At 41.6% G+C, this 12,542-nt stretch overlaps 1 long non-coding RNA gene across 7 annotated transcripts in view; it reads left to right on the forward strand.

The window, feature by feature from the left end:
* Positions 1-12,542, forward strand: part of LOC144825091 (uncharacterized) — a 1,621,997-nt gene that overhangs the window by 710,053 nt on the left and 899,402 nt on the right. For 2 of the 7 annotated variants that reach the window (XR_013609284.1, XR_013609278.1), the window contains one exon: positions 11,507-11,665. The exons of the other annotated variants lie outside the window; for them this stretch is intronic. This is a non-coding gene — a long non-coding RNA (uncharacterized LOC144825091). Of the gene's footprint in view, positions 1-11,506; positions 11,666-12,542 lie in introns of those variants that run through there. 7 annotated transcript variants of the gene reach the window in all.

The raw sequence follows: 12,542 nt of genomic DNA on the forward strand, positions 1-12,542 counted from the left end.
GTAGTTTGTCTCAGGAAAGGCTGCTCCACACTCTGTCCTCCTGCTCTCCTGACTGTTTGTTTCTGCACCTGCATGGGCGTGGCCTGTCCCAGGTACTGGGGTGTGGTGCTTGGATCTGATTGGTTAGTTCCCCTGTGGCTTGGAATTTGGGTGTGGTTGAAGTACCTGATTGGTTCACAGGCACACATGTTTGTCAGTTTCAAATTCTTCGGCGGATAGTTCCGACACGGTAAATACCGGGTCGGTTTTTCCCGACTCGGTATTTTCCGGGTCGGGAGTTGCCATTCATTCCTATGGGCCATGGCACCGGTGGATCGGTTTTGGTTTTTCCGTCTCGGATTTTACCGTGTAGGTATATTCCGAGTCAGTAAATACCGTTTCCGAGTACCGACAGGTTCCGAGTCGGTATTTGATACCGTCATTGTTACCTACATCTCATTTTCCTACTCGGTAATACCGAGTCGGTATGACTCGGTATTTAAGAGGTCGGTAAATATTATTTACCTACATCTGGCCCCTAGTCATCTAACTTCCAACATCCTCTGGGACACTAGTTGGCTCTATATTCAACTCCGCTCAGAGAGTGACAGAATACTTAAAACAGTGACAGAAAATTCAAAAAGTACAAAGTACCTATGATGTATACTGACTCCGAATTAAAACATTTTTGACCAGTCCTCTTTAGATTTAAGGCCCTTCATTACTGTATTTAAGTGACAGATATACCACTGTTCTCTCATTTTTCTTAAATTGTCAATGTCGCCACCTCGTCTATTGACTCGAATTTTCTCCAGTATAAACCACTTGATGTCTTTGCAATTATGGTTTTTGTTCTGATAATGTTCTGTGAGGGGGCATTGATTTTGTTTGTACGGCTGGATGACTTATGTCCGAGGACTCGCGTACGCAGTTCTCTGCCAGTTTCACCCACATATCCAAGATTGCATGGACATATGAGTAGATAAACTACATTTTTGCTACAACAGTTGTTAAGGGTTTTAGTGGTGAGAGTTTTACCAGAAAATGTCAAATCTTTACTTTCAATACAGTGAGGGCACACAGAACAAGTCCCACATCTGTAAGTTTTGCTGTGGTGCCTAATACAGTGGTTTGTGCTTCCCTAGGGTTTTTATATGTGTTAACTAGAGCATTTCTAATAGTTCTATTTCTTCTAAAAGAAAACAAGGGTTTGTTTAATTTAATCTCCGCATTGTAATTTAAAATCTTCCAGTTCCTATTTACAATGTTCTTTATTTGATTGCTTATGTGCGAATATTGGGTCACAAACACTACTCTGTCAATTGCATTATTCTTTTTTGTTTTATTTTGATTTAAAAGGCTATCCCTATCATAAAAATGTGTCCTTTTTAATGAGTGTTGATAAGTTTATTTGGGTAACCTCTTGCTTTGAGTTTGCTCTTAGTGTTCTCAGCGTGGTGATAAAAGTCTTTAAGATTGGTACAATTTCTTCGGAGCCTCAAAAATTCTCCGAATGGGATATTGGTTTTTTGTGCTTTAGGGTGGTTACTAGTGTATAACAATAATGAATTCTTGTCCGTAGGCTTCGTGTAAAGCTCTACTTTCAAGGACCCATCCTCATTCTTAATGATGATATCGAGAAATTCCACTTTCTCATTGCTGTAATGCCCGGTAAATCTCAGGTGTGGGTCCCCTAGGTTAAGCCATTCCAGGAAAACATCAAGATCACTGCTGGCACCGCTCCAGATGAAAATGATATCATCGATGAAGCGATGCCAGCAAGTGATATTCTCGTAGAACGGAGCCAACTCATTGAACACATGTAGTTGCTCGAAATTGCCAACATAAAGACAAGCCAGACTGGGGTCACAAGTGGCCCCCATACTGGTTCCCTTCGTTTGCAGGTATAATTCATCCTTGAAGAGAAAAAAAATTCTCTTCAGAATCAAGTGAATGCATGACATGATAAAGGTCTTATTACCACCTGCTAAATCGACTGTATCTAAAATGGTAGAAATTACGTTGATGGTGTTATTCTGGGGTATGTTAGTATATAAGGCTTCTATATCCAGGGTGACCAGGTACTGGTTCACCCTGTTGAAGCTCTGTCCCTCAAAGGTGGCTATGGCATGGGATGTATCCTTTAAATACGATCTTTGTTTTTGGACAATAGGTTTAAGGAAAAAGTCCACATAATGGTTCAAAGGTTCCAGTATGGACCCTATACTACTTATAATAGGCCTCATGGGGGGATCCCTCACGTTTTTGTGGATTTTCAGAAGGCCGTAAATCGCGGGGATAACCGGGTGTGTATTGAGCAAGAATTTAAATTCGTTATCACAAATCCACCCCTCATCCTTACCTAATTTCAAAAGGGTACTGACTTCAGTTTTTAATTTACTAATTTTAGTAAATTTAGAGCGTTGGTAATGTTCTTTAACATTAAGTAATTCACGGATTTTATCATCATATTTGGGAGTGTCAAACACGACCACTCCTCCACCCTTATCTGCCGGTTTTATAGTGACCTCATTGCAATTTTGCAATGTTGTAAGGGCTTGTTTTTGTTCTTTCGATAAATTATTGTTATATCCGTTGATATTGGCAGTTGTGTAAAGGGTTTTAATCTCTACCTCTACCACACTCTCAAAGATTTCCACAATTTTGTCAAGTTGATTCAAATTAGGAAGGAAAGAGGATTTAGGTTTAAATCCAGTTGTATTAGGCTCTGGAGTATATTCCCTATCTTTCCCAAAAATTTTAAGGCGTACTTTTCTAAAGAAATTTCTCAAATCGCTTTCCAAATCAAAAGGACTTTGTTTATTAGAGGGGGTGAAAACTAAAACCTTTTTTAAGAAGTTCCTGTTCCTCTATTCTAAGGATTCTTTGAGAGAGATTAATAATAGGGAATTCTACTACCTCCAATATTGCTTTCTCCTGGTCGCCAGGTCATCCTGGGCACCATTCTGAGGTTGATGGCTGCGGGGTGTCTCGGATCAATTGTAACCCCTGAAGTTTCTCTGGCCCCGGAATGGGCGCCTCCCTAATAAAGAATCCCGTTCATAGGATTGTCCCCCCCTTATATCTTGGGGTCTATCCTGCTCTTCCTCGCTACTCGAGCCTGATGTCTCGGAGAAGGTTAAACGCTTCTCCCCTCCCCGGGAATAAACAGGTCTTTGAAAGAGGGGTTTCTCCCATCTTTGTACCTTCTTACTGTCAAAGTAGTCTTTCTGAGTGTAAGGGTAAACTCCCTCCTCTGAATATTTTTCAACATCTTTCTTGAATTTTTTCAATTTTTTGTTGGTTAAATATTCTCTGTAGCCATTTACATCTACCTCGATCTCCTCGAGTATTTTCTTTGCATCCTCCAATGCTGGATTTTGTTTCAACTCTAGTTCTAAACTCTCTATTTCGTGTTTCTCAATCTCAATGAGTTCCTGGGCAGTCTCTATAATTAAAATGAGCCAGTCACGGCTGCAGCGATTCGCTATGAGTGTCCATGTTTCAATAAATTTAGGGTGTTCTATGAACAAACCTGGCTCATTGCGCACCTGCAAACCTATGGGTATTACCCCAGCTTTTAAATAATCAATAAGAAATTCTGCGTGAAGTTCCGTGCGTATTTGCTTCTTTTTAAAATTCAGAATCTTCACTAATTGCTCATGGCTTGTATTGTTAAGTCCTTTTGAGCCGCCAGAACGTGGATTCAAATTAATTAGTTTACTATAACGATCATCCGAGAACCCAAAGGTGTTCAATTTCTCCATGACAGGCTATCTGACGGACCTAAATAAAAACAGGAATGTATCTTCTGAGATCAATACGTGAGACGAACGCCTCTCCAACCCAAAGGTTGTGCAATCAGCATATAAAAAAAGACAGAGGTACCCCTTGAATTAGTCAAGGGAAATTAGGTTAAAACGCCTTATAAAGATAAATCCCCTTGATCTAACTGAACACTATGGCACATATATACATAAATCATACAGTATCAAATGTATTAAAAAGACAAATATTTTATTTGATCAAAGAGAAAAAAAATTCATTCCAGAATAAAAACACAATGTAATACGATATCATACATAAATCGCAATAAAAAACAATTGAATCATAAAAGAGCAATCCAATAAAATCAAATCAAAACATCATTGATTATGACCCGCATAATCACAAGAAAAGACAGAAACATGTAAGACATATAATTTGTGCAATACGGTTGGTACACTCAATATCCTATAGTAACACTTGGTACTACAAAAGGAATGAATCAATGATTGTACTTAAGTGCTGGAATCCTGAATTGTACAAGAGAAGTGCGTTGACGCGTTTCGATGGATAATAATGATTTATACAATCTTTTTCAAGACTTAATCTTTTTTTCTGTCAAGTTAGCAGGGTCATATACAATTTTTTCCACCCTACAATAAACATATACAAAATTAGTACAATGTAACCATATCTAGAATTATAAAAATATTGCAATGTTCACAATATACATACAATTTTTTTTAAAAAGAAAGAAAAGGGGATATTTCCTGATGATACCCATTTTGATACCCATTTTGATATACAGGGATTCTATCTCATTCTTGTAAACATAGATCTAACTGATTCTATTACATTATTAATGTGAGACAGAAGGAGTATGCAACTATCTTTAGGTTTGGCTTGTACACTACCTAAACCTTACTACAAGTCCCCGATTTATTTGGGATGTCCTTCATCCTGAATCACGCTCCATTTTAATTGCATTAAGGAAAATGGCCCAACCTTTTCTCACAATAGGCCATGAGCTCTTTGACATGCACTCCTATTTAACAAGAAAGACATAAAAATGACCGGGGCTCAATATTCTTACCCTTGCCACTACAAAACTAGAACTCTTAAATCACCGGGCCTCTTCTGGTCCTGATGTGTCCTGCTTCGAATGAAGTACCACGTGGTATTCCACCACGTGTGGAGGAAGATTCTATAGAGCTGTAAACATATAAAAAATAGTATGTTGCAGCATCCTCCTAAATACCTAGATGTTTATCGTTATATGTCTTCGCAACCCAGGCATAAGTCTAAAGGAACATACCTTGATCTCCTAGATGTTATCAATTCTTGCTATATTCCTTATTTTCCCTTGATTGGCACACTGTATCTTATTCCCGTAGATTTCTGGGACTCTGATCAGAATGATGTCACACTGCGCGGGGGAAAGTAAAAACCAAGCAATGGCATTACACACTATACAATAAGGAACTCAGTTCCCCTCTTAGTTTTATGCCACGGCATCGCTTGCCATCTTTACCTTAAAAGCGGTAGTATGCTCTTTAAGCGCTGGTCCCTGTCAAGTGAGACTGCGAGCTGATGCTCAACGTTAATACTGCTGGTCCCGATAGGCTTCTAGATATAAGAAGACAAAAGTGCCATGAGCCATTTCCTGCATTACATTAAAAATGCCAAAAATGCATTACATTAAAAATAAGAAATGGCAGGCTTGCACTCAAGTGTAGCACTAATTACCTTCACACTGCTGGGAGTAGCGTCTCACAGGGGTACCGCGTTGTATCGCAATCATCGCGTACAACCCGGAAGTATTTAACTGGTTGTCACGCTTGCTGATTGGCTGGCCCTGCATCGCCCACGCCAATCCCTGTCCTGTACGGCAAGGCTATATGCAAGTGGTAGGCTGTATGTAAATAGCTAGCCTTACCCATATCCTCCTCCTAACTGGTCTACAACGAAGTGTACGGAAGTGATTGGGGAATGTTTCCAATCAAGTCCGCAAGAGTTTAACTCAGCCGTGTTCCTACGGCTGAACTGGGCACCAAATGACATGCATCGTGCGTGCTATAAGATGCGCGCTAGACTATCTCCATATCTCGAATAATTAGTTGTTCCTCGTTATGCAACAAGACTACAGTACTGGTTAGACACAAGCGGACGAACCCACCTATGTTGTCTATAACGACAGAAGGTCAGAAGGACCAATTAGTTTCCAAATTCGCCCGATCTAACTTCCTAACCCATGAGTGAAAGAACTATATCTCAAATAACGGATCTAGTCATCTAACTTCCAACATCCTCTGGGACACTAGTTGGCTCTATATTCAACTCCGCTCAGAGAGTGACAGAATGCTTAAAACAGTGACAGAAAATTCAAAAACTACAAAGTACCTATGATGTATACTGACTCCGAATTAAAACATTTTTGACCAGTCCTCTTTAGAATTAAGGCCCTTCATTACTGTATTTAAGTGACAGATATACCACTGTTCTCTCATTTTTCTTAAATTGTCAATGTCGCCACCTCGTCTATTGACTCGAATTTTCTCCAGTATAAACCACTTGATGTCGTTGCAATTATGGTTTTAGTTCTGATAATGTTCTGTGAGGGGGGCATTGATTTTGTTTGTACGGATGGCTGACTTATGTTCGAGGACTTGCGTACGCAGTTCTCTGCCAGGCAGTGCATGCGCTGTGTGTTGCAAGGCATTTTGCGCCTTACCAAGTGCATAGAGGGGGTTGGAGCCAGCCTTTGTTTATCATTGGTTGGCTTTCCTGTCATTCTCAGTTACCTGCTTCTTATTTGTCGCTCAGCTTGTGAGTCATGTGGTTGTCCCTCACATGGAGCATTGTCTCTTTAAGATTGCTTGACTGGCTTGACTCCCACACTCCTCCATTCCAGGCAAAAATAATAAGTCATCCGAATAATGTGGAGCCCAATGGTGTCCTGACCTATGTATGAATACCCATTTCAAGAAGGTACTAAACCTCTCAAAGTTAGCACAGGAAACTGAACAGCCCATGGGCATACATTTGTCCAAGTAGAAGCACCCTGTAATTGGAAACCAAATAAATGAAAGTCCTAAGGGTGCACCGGAAGTAGCCGAAAAGCAGATTCGATATCTGCCTTTGCTAGCAAGTTCCCGGGTCCCAGCTCCTGGAGCATTGAAATTGCCTGATCTAGTGAGGCATATTTAACTGAGCACAGTGTCCCAGTGATAGCCTCTTTGACCGGCTGACCCTTAGGTGCTGACAGGTTGTGTATCAGAAGGTACTGCCCCGGGTCTTTTTTCGGGACTGCCCCCAAAGCGGAACACACAAAATTCTTCAAAGGGATGGAATCAAAAGGACCTGTCACCCTCCCCAAATTCTCCTCTTTCCTAATCTTATCTCTGGCAGTGCTAGGATTATCCCTTAATGACTGCTGGTTCCTACAATAGGTCACACCTGCAAACCTTCAGCCGGGATCCTGTAGCCGTTCTTAATTCCCTCATATAAAGATTGTGCTGCCTTGACAAATAAGGGGTGCTCATTCGTGTTTTTTGGGGCCCCTATCCTTTGTTCTTTTGAAACACTTGAACTTGTGGAGTGAGGGTAGGTTGCAGAAAGAACAACAGTGCTTAAACGTGCACTTCCCTAGGTCTCTGGAGCAAGCTTTTTTATTGAAGTACCAGCATGCCCACTTTCTTGCCCCACCCCCGAATTACCGTTTGCCCCTGAGCCCATCAGAACCAATGTGGGATTAGATCGATTTGAATGCATGGTTTCAATGTGGGTCTAGTGGTGGTAATACACCTTAATTTCTTGTCACAGTCCCTCCAGGCGGTGCCTCCTAACTCATCATGCACACAAACTATCCTATTTTGTTAGCACGCCAACTGCCCCCCCAGAGTTAGGAATCTCTCGGCCCTGATTGCCTCAAAAGTAGAAAAACCTATGATGACTCACCCTCTTCATAAAAAACCAATGTCCAACTCCCTACAATGCAAATACTCCTTGCACCGTTTTCTCTCCTCTCTGTCAGGCACATCTACAATTAAATCATATATATCAACATAAGTGACTTTCCGGATCTTCTCTTAAACATCCGGATGCACATGCCTGCCCAACTCATCGGGCTCTCAATCGTATATCCCCCAAACCCAAGATTGGCAAAGGCGGCAACATACCTGGAGTTATAAATTCTTTGAGAAAGAGTAGGGATCCACTGCTGCCGGCACTGTTTGCGCTTCACTTCCCACTTGGGAGGTACCAGCTACTACTGACCCCTGCACTGCTGACGCACCTGTTACTTTTGTATGTCCTTGTATACCTATACCTGCCACGACGTATCTGGCGTGGCAGGGCATGGGGTAAGGGGTCCCTAAAAAGAAATACACTTACCTCCTGCTTTATCTCTCTTCCGTCCCCCTGAAGTCACTGAACAGGAAGCACAACCATGCTTCCCTGAACCAATCACAACACTGCAATGCTGCGTTGTGATTGGTCAGAGTGCCGTGGTTCAGTGCTCAGATGGGGACTTGGAGCCTGGGCATGTTCTCCACCCAGACTGTAATGCAGGGCCGAGAGGGACGGTCAAAGTGTCATGCACACTTCAGTGTGCCCACCACTCCTCCCCTGCCCTGCACTGTCAGGAGAGCAGACCCACCCCACCCCGCCACGCTGCCGAAACAGGACAAAATAAAATGATAATAACAGCAAGTTATTATCATTTTATTTTTCCTTTCTGTCACTGCTTCAAAGCAGTGGGCAGATGCTCCTCCGCCTTAGCAGAGGAGCTGCCACTGATACCTGCGCCATCCAATGTGTCACCAGTCTCTTGGCTCTTTAACATGGTAGCTCTCCACTATCCCTTCCAGTGCCCCTCCCAATAAGGGAGTGGGCCACATGACTTCCTTTAAAGCCAAGGGAACACACTGGCTAAGTTTGACACTAACTCCTGCTGTCCTGCAATGCCCACAGGTGTCCCCCACTGACCTTCAAGCCATTACCAGTCTGTACACGGCTGCTGTTCGCTGCCCACACTGCAACTGTAGGCGCGTTGCCTTGCCCTTCAGCACCACTTACCCTGCCCCCTGGTACAACCTCTGTAGGAACACTGCCCTGCCTGTCACTTATACTGCCAACCAGCACGACCTCATGTGTGACCCACAATCTTTGACTTCCTTGACACCAACTTGCTTCCTTACTCTGGGAAAAGCCGCCCGAGGAGCAACCACTGGCATCCAAGGTCTATCCACCGGCACTGCTGGCTCTACCAGCAGCCCCCCTTGGGGACTCTATGGACGCAAAAGCGCCAACATCTCATCCATTGCATCCATCCTGTGCTCCATCCTGTGCATCATTTCCTCAATCTTACTAACTGGGTGTGCACTCTTAGCACCCTTCCTTGCTCCCCAGACATGCTTGCAGAGTAAACAATGCCTCATGATACTTGAGCTCCTAAATATGGTGTACTCCCTGATGCGACATGGTCCAACTCACCCAAAAAAATTCAAACTTGCTATGCAGCACCAATTGCTATGGCAACAAAAAAACAATTGCCCGGCCAAAAACAAAAGAAAAACACTTCTATCCTAACCAAGCGCTCCTAACTTGATGAACGGACAAGCTTGTATTAGGAACTACGATAGAGTGTCCCCAAAAAGCATTCAAAGGTGCAACAACAGTAACAAAGCGCTCCTGCGCTTCTATGCCCAGAGCCATGGCTGTCCGCAGAAATTGTTCCGGGGAGGCAAAATGTTAACGTCATCACCATCTGCTGACATGGGTGCCAGGTGGAGCACAAGAAACACTGGGGTACAGGATGAGCCATGGGGGGGCAGAAAGCAGGCTGCATATGATCTCTTACACCACAGGGTTGTTGTGCCCCAGCCTCTCTTTCTTTTGTGGACTTTGGTAGACATCATTCATACCTTCTAGCAGTTGGCAAATTAAAAAACAGAGCTGCAGGTAGGAGCGGCTCTTGGCCACAGGTGAAAAAGCACAAGCATGCAAGGGGTTGAGAAACCTGATGCAAAAGCGTAATGGAAGAATCCAGCTGCCATTGTATGATTAGCAATTTCGAATCCGTTTTTTTGCCACCACTATTGAATACACCACATTATTCATACACACATTGTCAAGGCAGTATAACTGAATTATTAAAAACAATGTAGCGTCTGCATTTGGTGTTAACGTGCACAAACAAATGAGAATTAAAATATATGACAAATGTATTTATTTTGGAAATGTATTACCTTAAATAAATTAAAATAAATAAAATCAAATATATTAACTTAAATAAAATAACAGCTGTTCTCACCCAAATTGGAAATAAAATACATCAAGTTAACCTGGATAACTGTTGCAGGAACTGCAAACATCTACACTCTTGCTAAAATTCAACAGTCACATTTTTCTATGAGTTGTTTTATACAGTTTCAGTTCACTGGTTAGTGATCTTGAAATCAGAACTGTAAACGTCTGTAGTCTTTTGCAAATTTATCAATTACTTTGTCAATCAGATGTTGTTTGTTTTCATCAATTTTTGCTTGATGTATGCTTATCATACAAAAAAAGATAAGCAATCATCTGCCATTGTCGACCTCAACCAGGTTTTCACCCTTCTCATTGTGCTGAAAGACCATTCCACTGTGCAAGTGGTCACTGATAATGTGATAGCAATAAGAATTGCTTGCTGGACTGATAGAACTAAGGGCTAGATGTAGGTAATTCGTATTTACCGATTCATAAATACCGAATTTTACCGATTCGGTATTTATGAATCGGTAAATATGAAGGGGGGAGATGTAGGTATTTCTAGAAATTGAAATACCGAATCGTTAATATTCGGTATTTACCGATTCGGTCTGTGAAGCCCATAGGAATCAATGGGAAATATACCGATTTCTGCCAGGGTGCAGGGGGTGTCACTTTGACACCCTCTAGCACCCCAAAAACAGGCATGTGCGCCATGTGGCACACAGACATGCCCTAAGGGCATGTCTGTCTGTCACATGGCATAGGTGTGCATGCACACATGTGCATGCACACCTGGATTCGGTATTTTACCACCCAATTGAATTGGGTGGTAAAATACCGAATCTGAAAGGCCTTTGGGACTCAGAAGAGTCCCACCTACATTTGGATTTACCGAATCGGTAAAATTACCGATTCGGTATTTTACAGAATCGGTAAATTTACCGAATCTGTAAATTTACCGAATCTGTAAAATAAAGGCCCCTACATGCCAATTTCTAAATACCGGTCGGTAACGGCCGAAATCGGCAGTTACCAATCGGTATTTTGGCCCCTACATCTGGCCCTAAGTCTGTGTGGTTTAGCAAATCCAGAGATCCATTCTCAAGCTGGTCATCCTTTGTTGACCAGATCTGAAACCATGTGACTGCTTTGGCTACCAGGTTTTCAATGTCTTACATTTTTCTGATGTTTTCAATATGGCATTTGTATTGCTCAGGTGTAATTTTTTACATATGTTATGGGTAAAATGAGAACATACTCAAATGTTTCTTGTTTTCATTGCAAACCCGGCTTTCTAATGCGGCAATGATAGAGTCCATGAATGGCACATAGATAGACTTGTGATAGTATTCTTCCACAGAAGAGGAACCAAAATTAGAACAAAATACTTGCTGGTCACACTGTCTGAGAACACAAAGTTCGATGTTCAGTCTTTCTACCATTGTTTGAATATCTGTAAAAATATCCTTAAATTGCTCTTCTGCTTTTTCTCTATGATCACGGAACACAGTCAGAAGGTCTTGCATGTGATTACACACCTTGAGGATATTAAGCTGAACAGCTTGGAGATCCTGGCTTACAGATTCCAATCTTGATGAGTAATCTCAAATTATGGACAAGCAAAAGAGAAAGATCACTGTGCTGGAGGAACATTGCAATTGATATGCATCCTGCCGTGTTTTCCTTGATGCTGTAGTGACCAGTAAGCTTAATTGCTTAAAAATCTCTTCAAAGTGTAAGCTAAAAATTCGAATGCTCTTGTATTTTGCTGTCCATCGTGTTTTCTCAGCAATGGCACATTAGGAATAAGAGACCTTCTTTTTGGACTCTCACAGAAAGACTTGATTAAGTCTTTCATATGCCAATAGAATTCTGTATATCAGGAAAAGCATTCAGGTCATTAACAACCAAATTAAGTTTATGTGCAGAACAGTGAGGAAAAGCACCTTTAGGATATTTTCTCTTTATTGTGGCATAAACGCCACCTTCCTTTCCTGCCATTGTAGAGCATCCATCATATCCTTGGCCATGGAGTTTTTCTAAGTTTAATCCAAATTTAGAACATGTATCCATAATCATATTTGCAATTGAGATTGCATCCATTTATTTTAAGGTTGCAGATCCACAGAATTCTTCTCTGATGACAGCTACGGTGCTACTTGTGGCTACAAAACGTACTTCAAGTGACATCTGTTCTTTTCCGGGTATGTTAGCAATTTCATCAGCAATGACTGAAAATCCATTTGACAAATTGACTAAGGATACTAGATCTGCTCTAAATGTTCTTCACATAATGTAATCAATTCATGTTCAGCTCGAACTGATGTATAACATGCTTTAACTGGTGCATTTTCCAGATGGTTCTTTAGGATCACATCTCCTGCTTCAATGCGAAATTGGTACAGACTTTGCACATTTCCCGTTGTACTTGTTTGCCCACATAAAGCAATGTCATATGTGCCACAAAATAAGATAGTAGACAAAAGTGTAAATAATTTTTTCCGATTTTCTTCAACATGCCTTTTCACAGCACTGTCTATTTGGCA

This window comes from Lissotriton helveticus, chromosome 1_1 (genome assembly GCF_964261635.1).
Source record: "Lissotriton helveticus chromosome 1_1, aLisHel1.1, whole genome shotgun sequence".
NCBI lineage: Eukaryota > Metazoa > Chordata > Amphibia > Caudata > Salamandridae > Lissotriton > Lissotriton helveticus.